General features: G+C 46.8%; 1 non-coding gene across 1 annotated transcript; it reads right to left on the reverse strand.

Annotated features, from left to right (window-relative positions):
- Nucleotides 1–13,198: 13,198 nt before the first annotated feature.
- On the reverse strand, nucleotides 13,199–13,305 carry LOC130030820 (U6 spliceosomal RNA). Its single transcript, XR_008793501.1, has one exon. It is a non-coding gene; the product is annotated as a U6 spliceosomal RNA (small nuclear RNA).
- Nucleotides 13,306–13,526: the final 221 nt, after the last annotated feature.

Here is a 13,526-nt window from a genome sequence, read left to right on the forward strand (position 1 = left end):
GTCTTCATTCTCACCATCAAGGCCACTTCTGTTCTTTTTCCCCTCTCTAGTGATGAGAGGGAAAGAGCACCCCCTCGCAGAGTTCCATGCCTGATCAATCATATTTGGTGGAGAAATCATCTCAGATAGGGCCCTAGTCCAGACCAATGTGGTCAAGGTCTTGAAGATAATACAGTGGGTGGGGTGTTTGCCTTGCACAAGGCTGACCCAGGTTCAATCCAAGCACAGTCAGGAGTGATCCCTGAGCACAGATCCAGGAGTAAATCCTAAACATAGCCGGTATGGCACAAAATTAACAAACAAAAAACAGACTGATGTGGCCAGTTAGCTTTAAATTGTTTAAACACTGCCCCACACCCCCTCCCCCAAATTTCTTGTTTGATCCTTAAAAATATAGTGTACTTTTTTTTCTCCTTTGGATTGTGGGTCACACGCAGTGGTGCTCAGGACCTATTCATGGCTTGGCACTCAGGATCAGTCCTGGTGGAGCTCAGGGAACCATATAGGATGCCAGAGATTAAACCCAGGTCAGTTTCATGCAAGGCAAATATCCTACCCTCTCCACTAATGTTCCAGCCCTATATTGTCCCTTTTGCTAAGCAGCCTCCAAAAAGCAATCATTTTAATAATCCAGGATTTAGTGCTTTCTCTAAAAGGGGCCAGGTTCATAGCCCAAGAGGTAGGTTACCAGAAAACCGAAGCTTTTCCCACAGGATTGACTGAGTCAAGAATGTGGCTAGATCACCATTTATCAAAAAATATTCCACAGGATGCTAATCCCCAGAAATGCTTTATGAAAATAGAGCTCTGGGCTCAGAAGAGTTGGGCAAATATTACACATTTTCTGGTCTCTTTTGGGTCAGCCCAGAGTCTCTGGGTGGCCCTGAAGCATACACTTTATCAGTATTTCCAAGATGCATTTGACTGCAAATCCTTCCCCTCAACTCCCCTACTGAGTGCCTATGAAGAATTTCTCAGAATTTGTGTCCCCCCCAGAAGAAGTCACAGTCCAGTGAGTTTTAAGAAAACTGCCCTGAGCCCAGGCAAGTTCAGCAGCAGAGCTCCTGCATGCTGTACAAGGATGCCATTTGCATCACCAGCACCACCCTCCTGCAGAGAGTAATCCTGATGGCACTACCATTTGCCATGGGGGAGGGGGGCCGCACCACAAAGTGTGTAATCGCTCATTTCCAGCACAATGCAACCAAGCACATGAGTATCACAACCACACATGAGATTGCTGGTTGGTTATTGCAACAGCTAGTCACTGCCACAAAGAGAAGAAAAGGGAGGAAGAGCATTGATCAGGGTCTGCAGAGATAGTTCAAAGGACTAGAACACATGCTTTGCAATGGTGTCCTGAGAGAAGTCTTAGACCCTGCACAGGTCCCCCACATACTGCCTGGTGTGGGCCCTGAGCCCCTCTGGGTGTGGCCCAAAATATCAAAAGCCAACAATTGCACCATGCAGTCAGTTTCAACACACTTGAAATGTGGCTAGTCCCAGCTATGTGCTATGAGAGTAGTCAGTACATATCAGATTTCAGAGTTTTATTTTTTATTTAACTTTATACTTCATGAGTTTTTTTTTTTTTTTTGCAGTGCCAGGAATTAAACCCAGAATCTCACACACACACATGCAAGGCCAGTGAGTTAGACACTTCAGTGTAGGGTTTGAAGCACTGTTTAGTATAAAAAAAATGAATAAGTTTTAGATTGATTATATGTTTAAAAAAGTATTATTTTGACAAGCTGGGTGAACATATTATTAAAATCAGTTTTATCTGCTGCTTTTCCCTTTTCAAAATGTGGCTACTAACACTTTCTCATCTTGAAGAGTTGTGGCACTCACAGTATCTGCTGGCTCTGATGGGCTTTAACATGGAGGGGGGGAGGGGAAGTGGCTGGGAGAGAGTGGGGGTGGGTGGCCCCGGTCAGGAAGTACTGGGGAACTGTAGGAATGGGGGCGGGGAATAGCTCATGTAGCTTGAGCGAGTGTAGTCAGGAAGTGGTGACTCAGCTGAGACCTGCACGATGAGAGGGAGTTTGCAGGGGAGGGCAGAGAAAAGAACCTGTGCCAAGACCTTGAAGGGAAAGAGGAACTGGGTGTATTCCAGAAAGAGTCGGGGGTGGGGTGGAGGTTGAGGGTAGGTAGTGGCCCAATCTGAGACCAGAGAGGTTAGCAAGGGTCAAGACCTGGAGAGCTTGGTAAACCCTGGTTTTTACCGGAGGCGTTGAGAAACCACTGAAGAGTTTGCCGTTGGATGAAACCAGGCAGATTTGCATGTGTGACATTACCCTGACGTGCTGGCGGGTCAGAGACAGGTGTGGAGGCAGAAGCTGCTGGAGCCACCTAGGAGTGTGGTGATTAAAGTCTGGACTGTGCTAAATCTAAACAGCAAAATAAAACAAAATATGCTTGCTTAAGGAATTATCCCCTCCCTGGGAATAAGAGATTCCAGAATTCAGGAATAAGGAACCCTGGTCCATGTGTCTCCTTGGAGATATAAGCCAGGTGGGGTAGAGTCAAGGCTGAAATCTGGCTATCTGACTTCTCTTTCCTTCCTTCCTTCCTTCCTTCCTTCCTTCCTTCCTTCCTTCCTTCCTCCTTCCTTTCTTTCTCCTTCCTTTCTTTCTCCTTCCTTCCTTCCTTCCTTCCTTCCTTCCTTCCTTCCTTTCTCCTTCCTTTCTTTTTCCTTCCTTCCTTCCTTCCTTCCTTCCTTCCTTCCTTCCTTCCTTCCTTCCTTTCTCCTTCCTTTCTTTCTCCTTCCTTCCTTCCTTCCTTCCTTTCTCCTTCCTTTCTCCTTCCTTCCTTCCTTCCTTCCTTCCTTCCTTCCTTCCTTCCTTCCTTCCTTCCTTCCTTTCTCCTTCCTTTCTTCTTCCTTCCTTCCTTCCTTCCTTCCTTCCTTCCTTCCTTCCTTCCCTCCCTCCCTCCCTCCCTCCCTCCCTCCCTCTTTCTCTCTCTGTGAATTACAAAGTTATTTATGATTGAGTTTTAGGTGTATAATGTTCCAACCCCAATCCCTTCACCAATACCCACTTCCCTCCACTAATGTCCCCAGTTTCCCTCCCACCCCACTGTCTGCCTCTGTGATAAGCATATTGCCCTGTCCTCCCCTCCACCCCTTTCCCAACCCTCCCCTCCCCTCCTCTCTTCTCTCTTTGTTCTCTTTTCTCTCCTCTCCTCCCCTTCCCTCTCCTCCCCTTCCCTCTCCTCCCTGCCTCTCTCTTTTTCTTTGCAGCTCTGGGTTTACAATACTCTAGAGTATCATGCATATCACTTGAGTGTTCCCTTCCCTGTCCTGTCCAACATGCCCCCTTACTCCGCCCCCACCACTGAGTAGTGAGGCCTTGAAGGGAAAAGCAAAGTCTGTGGGAAGAAAAGGTAACGAGTGAAGGATCATTCAAGTTCAGTCAGAGAATTGAGTAGGGCAACGTGGGGAAACTTTTCTTTGTCAGCAGCCATGTGGCTATTTATAGCATCATTCCTGAGCCATGCAATACAGGCGGAGAGGCCGCAGGCAGCCAACCAGAGGCATGTGCGTCTGTCCAGCATATACCAGGGCCTGACCACAGGATTCTAAGGGCCTTATACTGCCTGTGGGCCAAACGTTCCCCAGCCCTGATGTAGAGTCAGGCATGGGGGGAATACCAATATGGACTGCTATCCGGGTCTGCAGCCAAGGCCAAGGGTTTGGGGCCGGAAATAAAGCTGGCAAGAAACATCTCCCCTAGGAGTCTCATGTTCCTTTTCTGCAAGATGGTGTGTGACCTACTTCCCAAGTTAGCCTCACACGTAGAGGAGATGCCATGTGGAATGAGCCTGGCACCACACAGGCACGGGGTAGGTGTTTGGGGCATGTTAGTTCCTTGTTTCAGAGGATCTATCACCCCTATTCCCCACATGGTTAAACCCACTCAGATCTTTGCAATTCCCAGGACCCAAGAGACCCACATCTGTGTTTCTGAACTACCTAGTGCAGTGATGGGGAGACACTGCTGGGAAAGGCCAGGGAAGTTTGTGGGTGACCCTAGGAAAGCGTCTACTAAGGAGCATTGTCATCAGCTACCCCCCAGACCCTGCCACAAACCAACCAGTGAAGCTTACACTCTCAGCCTCAGTTTCTCCACTGGGTAAGGGGGGGGGGGGGCAACCTTGGTTCTGTCCCTGCGTTCTTTTTGCTCCCACAAAGCCCCTTTCCTTCTCTTGGACCCACAAAAGGCATCGCTTCCTTGAAGTTTTGGCTCACTCTGGGCCTCCTGGCGGCTCTGTCCTGGGGCAGAGGGCCAAAATCCTGACAAGATTAAGAAGAGGCTTTGGGTCTGGACAAGGCTGGGAAAACAGGAAAGATGACGAACCAAACTCCCCTCCTCCTGGGGGTTGTTTATTCCAGTTTTCCCTCAGCTGAGTTTTCTGGGCACACAATAACCCTTGACTCCTCACCCTCTGCCCCGCCTCTGGCCTCAAAGCACCTAAGGCCTCCCCCAGTCAGAGAACTCTCTGGATCTGCTTCCTTTGTCCAGCGTCCTGTCCCGCTGGCCAGCTTTACAGCACTCCTGGAAAGCAGGAATCACACAGATAGGCGTTCCCAGAGTGCCAGCCGCGGCTCCAGGCAGGGGAACTGTCCTCTCCCATCAACCTCCACACCTCCCGGGGTGAAGCAATACCTTCCTCAGCTCCAGCCGTGGAAACTGAGGCCCCAGGAGGTGTCCCCTCAGCAAGCTGGCACAGGACCCAGAGTGGGGGCAGGAGGAGAAGGGAGTAGTCGGTCTTATCAGTTCAAAGCACATTCTCTGCAGTGACAGCCCGTGCTCCGTTGGAGTTCTGACTCTGCCACTTCCTGCCTCTGGAATTCGGGCAAGTTCCTAGGGGGAGGCGTTGGGGGGTAGCAGTTAAAAGCACAGGCGCTGGTCTCCGATGTCAGTTCCACCATCTGCTCGAATGTGACCTTGGGCAACTTTCTTCGCCTGTCTGCTCTTCCATCTCCACAGCTGTAACGCAGGACAATAATAGCTCCGACCATACCCATACCGGCCTGTGGTGCGGATTAGACGTGATAATCCATGTGGAACACTTAGCACAGTAGCTGGCCCTCAGGGCCAGCTCCTTCCCTGTCAGCGGGCGGTATGAATACAGCTGCCACCTGTTGCCCTGCCTGTCACCCGGCTCCCTAGTGGCTCACGCAGCCCTTGGCGTGGGGTAGGAGCTCCCGGCTGGCTGGCTGAAGGAGTGGTTGGGAATTGACTCAGAGTTTCTGAAAACAGGCTTCTGACAACGTGTGGGAGGAGGATTCTGAAGGAAGCTGATTTTCAGGAGTTTCCCAACTAACCAGGAAGTGTTGGCTCTTGCACGCGAGTATGAACTTTGAAATATTTCCAGGCGGGCTTTTTTTTTTCTCCTTCGTCTTTCTCTCCCAGAGCACAGACAAGGGATGTTCCTTGTGAGCAAGGCAACCTAAAGATCTACAGCAGAGTTCAAGTCCTTGGTTAGCTTGCTTTGAAAGAGAAACACACCCGCTCCTCCACAGTGGATCTGAGGCAAATCCTTCCAGACCTTTTTCTCTGCCTATGCCTAGTCTGTGAGTAATAGGGGGGTGGGTTGCGGGGGTGGGTATTCTGGGTGAGATTCTCCAGGGCCCGGCAGAAATAGAGAAGACTGTTTGTACCTTAGGGGCGGGCACAGTTGGGGTGGGACGAAGAATTTCACGGAACACTTAATCAGTAATTAAACCACCATAGTACAGATGACTCATTCCATCGGCACAGGCACACAATTAACCAGCGGGGCCCTGGGACTGAGAAATGTCCATGGTCTCCTTACCTTGGAGGGAGCCCTGTGGTTGAATCTTGAGGCAAGGACTCAACTGAAGCAAGGAGACCCTCTGGGAGAGGACTGAAGAGCAATGCGGCCCCTCTGAGGGAAGAGTATTTTCCTATTCATTCACTGTGGAAAGGGAACTGGCCCCAAGGAGCCCGACAGACTCAACTTGCCACAGGTAGTTTCTGTGACCTTGGGCGAGTCACTTCCCTTCTCTAGGTCTCAGGTTCCCTGTTTGTGGAGAGAGGAAAATCTCCCTGTCAGGAGAAGCATATTCCCTCACCCACGCACTCATGCATTTATTTATGAAAGTTGGTATTTCCTCAGAGCGTGGGGAGATCACTCAGTAAACATGGCCATCTAGGAAAAAAAAAGAGTCAGGTCCTGTGGCAGATTGTTTTATTGTTCAGCAAATATTTACTTCCCCCAGCCCTCCTCACAGTGAGAGGAATATACTTCCTCACTCTGTTGATGTTGGATTAGACACACAAGCCTTGCTTTCGCCAAAAGTATATGTGTGGGAGACATAGGGCCATGATTGCTTCCACTCACTGGTCTTTTATTTTTAAGATTTTAAAATTGCTTTTGTTCTTGTGCCACACCCGACAGTGCTCAGGGCTTACTTGTGGCTCTGTGCTCAGAGATCTCTCCTGGTGGTACGGGGGATCAAACCCCTGTTGGTCGTGTACATGTGCAAGGAGAGAACCCTCCCTGCCTGCTGTACTATCTCTCTGGTCCTTGTCTTCATTTTTTAATTTTATGTAGGAGTACTGCTATTTATTCAGCCACTGATTAGCTGATTGAATTGTGCATGAACTCCACTTTACTTTTTTTTTCATTTTTTATAATTTTATTTATTGAATCACCATGAGAGCAGTTACAAAGCTTTTGGGTTTAAGTCTCGGTCATACAATGAAACACTCGTACCTTCACCAGTGCCCATTCTCCACCCTCAAAAACCCTAGTGTACCCCCATCCCACACCCTCCCCCTGCCTGTGGGGCAGATGATTTCCACATTACTCTCCCTCTACTTTGATTACATTCAATATTTTGATAACAGACCCACCATTATTATTTGGGATTTTACTCCAAAACTCAGATCTGCTGAAAAGGCAACAGTAGACAATTTGTTTTCTATTGCTGATTATGAATAACATATGATGTTGCGTGGCTGCAGTAGTGGCTGCGCGATTTTGGAATTCCTAAGTTTTAACACTTAAATCTGGAGGGATTTCTGCCAAAACCTGCTGGGTTCCAAGATTTGTTCCTGAGTCTCTGGGATCATGGCCATTAAGCAGCTTGATCAGGAGCCAGAAAGGCCGTTCATGGGCGGCGACTCAGAGTCTCATTGGTATGGGGAGGAGGGGGCCGGCTCCACCCCCATCCCATGAGGCCCCACGTGTCTCGTCACTGAAGGCCCAAACCTGACTGCCCGATGGCCTCTGGCAGATGGCAGCCACTGAGCCGCCAAGGGGAAGCAGGCAGAGGGACGGCACCCTTTCCCCGCTGGGGTGGCCCGGTGACAGTAACCTACTGTGCGGCCCGGACACATTTCTGCCAAAAGTCGCTGGGTTTCAAGATTTATTTCTGAGTCTCTGGGATCATGGCCGTTAAGCAGTTCGATCAGGAACCAAAGAGGCCTTGCCTCCAATTATATAGCTGAGCCGGAGATGGTTTGTGAGTGTGTCTCTCACATACCTAACTTTTGGCCCTTTACTTTCTTGGTAAACTTTGTCCCAAGTTGTTGGGGTCTGGCCAAAGGCATAGCAGCAATTTTGGGGTATCTGGAAGTGAAGGCGCTATCAGGCTGCTGATGCACTCGTGTCTTCCATCTTCTTTTAAAGTTTTGTGTAAGTATTAATTATTGTAAACTCCAGTGTAATGCATCCACATGACATTTGAGAGGAAATATGTCTTGGTTAAGTGGAAAATCCTATGGAGGTCTTGTGGAAGACCTTATGTCAACTAGTTTCATAGTGAAACATTTCTTTTTTTAAATTCTTTTTAATTTTAATTTTATTTATTTTATTGAATCACTGTGATATATAGTTACAAGCTTTCATGTTTGAATTACAATAACACAATGATCAAACACTCATCCCTCCACCAGTGCACATTCCCCACCACCAATATCCCCAATATACCCCCCTTTCCCACCCTCGCCCTGCCTCCATGGCAAACAGTATTCCCCATACTCTCTCTCTACACAGTGAAACATTTCATTGTGGAGTTTGTCCCTTCTTTCTTGAGTTTGCCTTGATATGAAGCCTCTGCAAAGACCTTGTAACCAAGTGGGCTGCAGGATGTATACAGCTCTACGCCAGGACCTCCGGCTCCAATAAAGATGGAGAAGGGGACTAAGTTTGGATGCTTCTGACGCCTGGTTCTGTGGTCTGCTGGGGGGAGTATGCAGAGGCCTGGAGGTGGGAAAGATTTTATTCCCTTTTTGGGCAAATTGGAGAAGCCAGGGTGAAGTATCTCTCTCCGTTTACCGTGTTGAACAACTGTCCTTGGTTATGGGAATCCTGAGTTCCACACATTGGGGGTTCTTGCAGCATGGTCTGAGTGCAAAGGCAGGAGTCAGCTCTGAATCCGGTTTGGGGCCTGGCCCACTGGAGCTCCAATGAGCCCCACTTCCTTGAGTGAGAGCTGAATGTTTACTGTTGCAAGCACTGGGTTTAGAAGTTGCTCTTTATGCTTCCTTGTTGCAACAAAATATGACCCAAGTAGATTTTGTCTGACTCACTCCTTGTGCTTGTGCTTAGTTTAGCTTGGGTCTGTCTGTAGGAGAACTTTCTGAAATGATGGCCTTTGTTCTTGTTTTGGGTCTACATCTGGTGGTGCTTGAGGGCTACTGCTGGCTCATCGCTGAGAGCTCTGTTGTCAGGAGATTCTCAGGGGATCATACCGTGCTGGAGATAAAACATCTTGGCTTTGGGGGCCGGAGCTATATAGCACAGCAGGTAAGGAGTTTGTTTGCCTTGCCCGCAGCTAACCTGGGTTAGATCCCCAACATCCCATATGGTCACCTGAGCACCATCAGGAGTAATTCCTGAGTGCAGAGTTGGGAGTAAGCCCTGAGCATCGCAGGATGTGACCGCCCCCCTACAAGGGGAAGAAACAAAAACCATCTTGGTCTTCGTTCAAAGCATGCAAACCAGGCCTTTGCTCTATCTCCCCATCTACTAAGGTGATATTTGACACTAGATATGCTGTCAAATGCTCTGCCAATGAGCTATAACCTTCTTTTTTTTTGGGGGGAGGGGTGGAGAAGTGGGTCTCATCCCACAGTGCTGAGTGGCTATTCCTGGTTCTGTGCTCAGCAGTAACCCCTGGACTAAATGTGGTGCTAGACTAAATATGGTGATGGGGATCTCACCAAGGCAACCACCTTAACACTTGTACTATCTCTCCAGTCCTGACCCTAGATTTGAATGTTAGGTGACTATGTGCAGGAAATGATTTGGGCAAAGAGAATAGCAATCCTGAGTGAGGCTGGAGGAAACTTATCTTGTTGAGAAACAAAGGTAAGGCCTGTCTACTGGTGCTATGGTACAGTCAGGAAGGTTTGTGCTCTAGGATTGTATATTCCATGGGTCTCTTCGCATTTCTACTTAGCCCCCTCCAAGACACTTCAACTTCAAACATAAGAATCAAACCCAAATGTGTGGTCTTCTCCCAAATCTGCTCTTCCTCATCATTGCCCCATCTCAATGACACACCACTGACTAACACAGTTATCCTAATGAGATAATCCTTAACTCCTGCCTTTCCCTCCACATCGAAGTCCTCTCCATTCTACTCTGCTCATCCTCTCATATTTGTCTACTTCTCTCCCTTTTCACTGCCCTAGTTGAAACCACTACCATTACTTGCTTGGTCAACAGTAGCATTTGTCTGGCTTTCCTACCATCATGCTTAGTACTCCTGCAACTTCCTCTCTACACGGAGCTGGTGGTCTTATTTGAAAATAAGTCATTACTCAACAATAAGTTAATGAAAACAAACTGTGCTACATCCATACAATGGACTATTATTCAGTGATAAAGAGGAATGAGCTAAGCTCTGAAGATGGATGATACTGCATGCAATGGAAATATATTTAAGTCCACTGACTTGTACACTTAGAGAAGGTGACCTGGTTGTGCTGGAGTGATAGTACAGTGGGTAGGGTGCTTGTCCTGTGTGCAGCTGACCAGGGTTCAATCCCTGGCATCCCACATAGTACTCTGAGCCACACTAGTAGTGAGCCCTTAGTGCATAACCAGGAGTAAGCCTGAGCTCTGCAAGATGTGACCCCCTCAAAAAAAAATTAAAAAGAAAAAGGAAAGGTGACTGGTAAATTTTATGTCAGGTATGAATCAACAAACAGTGAACCATCAAGGTAGGAAAAAACGTGGAAGAAACTTAAATGCATATTTCTAAGTGGAAAAATAAAACAGTATAAAGAGGCCATCTATTATATGATTTTTCCTATATGACTTTCTGGAAAAGGAAGAACTGTAACAGACAAGAAGGCAGGACTAAGATGGCCTTATCAGAGCCTGTGTTTACCTCTTCTTGCAATCATAGCAAATCTCCACCAAAAGTTGCATTAGTTTACACAGAAACTCAGCTAAACTCCTGACTAACAAAGTTTCTACAGGCCAGGAGAAAAATGACAGGATGCAGAGAGATTGGAAACGAAGAGGTGCCATCACTTAGGAAAGAACATTCACCACAGAGCAACAGGCTTTAACCGCGAAGAGATTTCTAAGGTGTGGAACTTTGCTCCAGGGAGCTGGGGGAAAATTGTGCTGAACACCCTGTTCCCTGGTCCTGCATTTAAAACACTGTAATGGGAGGCAAGAAACAAGAGGGTACTATCACTGGGTAGGTGCTGCGGGCAGGTGCCACTTGGCCACCTCCGGAAACCCTGCTCCAGGATGCCATCTTGATGTCAATTCCCATAGTTATGGAGTCTCCCTGAGGGAGAGCTCCACCCACCCCCAGCAAAGAACCACACTAGCCTAGGGCTGAGAGATAATTATCTAGAATGTTCTTTCCTGGCAGACAAACAGACTCTGCTTCTGCCAGTCCTTACTGGACTGCTAGCAAGCACATCACACCCTCTAGAGGAGAGCAGCCCAGGGACTTCTTCAAGTATAGTGAGTTAGCCAGTAGGACCACTGTCTGCTGAGCTTCCTGCTCAGTCCACAGTCAGACTCTGTTTCCACACGCATGTACTCTGCTGCCCATGGGAAATGAGATGCCCAGACTCCACTCTGAGCCACAGAGTATGGGCTCCTGCCTCACTGCCCAAGTCTGTGTGACCATAGTGGGTGCCAGACACTGGCAACCTTGAAGCCCTGATTGCTTTCCCTGCCCTCTTGAACTTGGCACACAGGTGATCCTGAGTATTCACTATTTCAAACTCCTGGTTACCACTCAGGCCAGTTTGAACATAGACTTCTGGCTCTGATCGAAGCCCACATGGGGCACCAGGCAAAATGGGAAGGGGAGAAACTCACCCATACAACAGGTCTGGAAAGAGCTCTTAACACAATAGAGTTATGCAAGCTACCTGAAGAAGACTTCAAAACAATAGTGCTGTGATAGTTATAAAATGATCACTCTGGACAAGAACTGAGTGCTTAAAGTAGGTAAAGGAATATACATGATGATCTCTTAGTACCTGTACTGCAAACCATAATACCCCAAAGGAAAGAAAGAGAGAGAAACAGAGAGAGAGAGAGAGAGAGAGAGAGAGAGAGAGAGAGAGAGAGAGAGAGAGAAATGTCTGCCGTAGAGGCAGGCTGTTGTTGGGGGAGAGGGTAAGGGAAACTGGGGACATTGGTGGTGGGAAATATACACTGGTGAAGGGATGTTAGAACACTGTATGATTGAAACCTAACAACTTTGTAATTGTGTGTCTCATGGTGATCAAAAAAAAAAAAAGAGAGAGAGAAACCAGTCTTGATGTTGCTTACTAATATGAGGTGATCAACTAAAAAGGACTTGACAAGTATGATGGAGTAAGATAAAGATAAGTCTTAGAACAGAAACAGTAATACTGCATAAAACAGGGCTGGAGTGATACTACAGCGGGGTCGGGTGCTTGCCTTACAGGCGTCTGACCTGGGTTTGATCCCTAGCATCCTATATGGTCCCCTGAATATGTTAGGAGTGATCCCTGAGCGCAGAGCCAGAAGTAACCCCTGAGCGCGGCCAAATGTTCCCCCCCCCAAAAATAAAACTAAACCCCAAAAAAAACAAACAAAAAATTCCTGGGTAAAACACCAACTGAACTATAATAAAGACCTCAAGAACAGAAAGGAAAAAGTCAAAGTTCAAATCAGAGAGCTTAAATGTAAAATGGTGGAGTCCAAAATATTTGGCAAGAGAAGAGAGGAATAAAAACAATGAATACAACACAAAAAGTAAAAACAATGAAAATAACATGGGACAGCATCAAGACAAGCAACAGTCACTCCAAGGGGATTCCGAAAGGAGAAGACCTAGAGTTTCCCCCAATCAAACTAAGGGATTAGATATCAGATTCAGAAAAGCTAAAGAATTCCAAACAGAAATCTAATCACATTAAGATACATTACAGTTAAAATTGCAAAAATCAAAGATGAGAGAATCCTAAAAGCAAAAAGGAAAAAAAAGCAAAGAGTAATACACAAGGGCAGGGTGTTAGTAGATTTCTCACCAGAAAGTATATAGGCCAAAGAGAGTGGCTTAATATATACCAAGTGCGGAAAGGATGAGACCTCAAACAAGAACACTCTACCCCATTAAGTTGCTTCTCAGATTTGAAGGAGACTTAAAGGGCTTATCCTACTAACAACAGCTAGAGGAATTCAGTGCCATTAGACCAATCCTCTAAGAAATATTTAATTCTATAAAAGGGGGTGGGGAGAGAAAGCCACTTAGAAGTAATAGGATGCCTAGAAAATATACAATGTGGGGCTGGAGCAATAGCACCGCGGGTAGGGCGTTTGCCTTGTACGCTGCTGACCCGGATTTGATTCTCAGCATCCCACATCAACCCCTGAGCACTGCCAGGGGTAATTCCTGAGTGTAGAGCCAGGTGTAATCCCTGTGCATCACCGGGTGTGAACCCCAAAGCAATAAATAAATAAATATAAATAAATAAATAAACTCAGGTCCCTAACCACAGGAACCAGAGAGAACAGTTTAAAAACAAAACAAGACAAACAAAAAGCACAATGTGAGAGAGAAGGATAATAATAATAATGAAAACTCTTTAATTTTTTTTAATATTAATGAATCACTGTGCGATGCAGTTACAAACTTACAAACTTTCATGATTGCATTCCAGTCAAACAATGTTCAAGTACCCATTCCTCTACCAGTTCCCATTCTCCACCACCAACAAATATGGAACACTTCACAAATTTGCATGTTATTCTTATGCAGGAGCCATGCTAAACTTCTCTGTATCATTCGAGTTTTAGTATATGTGCTGCTGAAGTGAGCACAATAATGAAAACTCTTTATGTTTAGGTCACACTCATCAGGTCTGCTCCTGGATCAGTGCTCAGATGATGCTCAGGGAACCATGCAGTGCCAGGGATTGAACCCAGGATTCCTGCATGCAAAGCATGTGCTCCAGCTCTATGTCCTCAAGGCTTTTTAGTTATTTTCAGATTTAATAATTCTTTCCTTATTATCAACATTATGTTAAGTTTAGAGAACTTTA

This window comes from Sorex fumeus, unplaced genomic scaffold (assembly GCF_029834395.1).
Source record: "Sorex fumeus unplaced genomic scaffold, SorFum_2.1 ptg000044l, whole genome shotgun sequence".
NCBI classification, from domain to species: Eukaryota; Metazoa; Chordata; class Mammalia; order Eulipotyphla; family Soricidae; genus Sorex; species Sorex fumeus.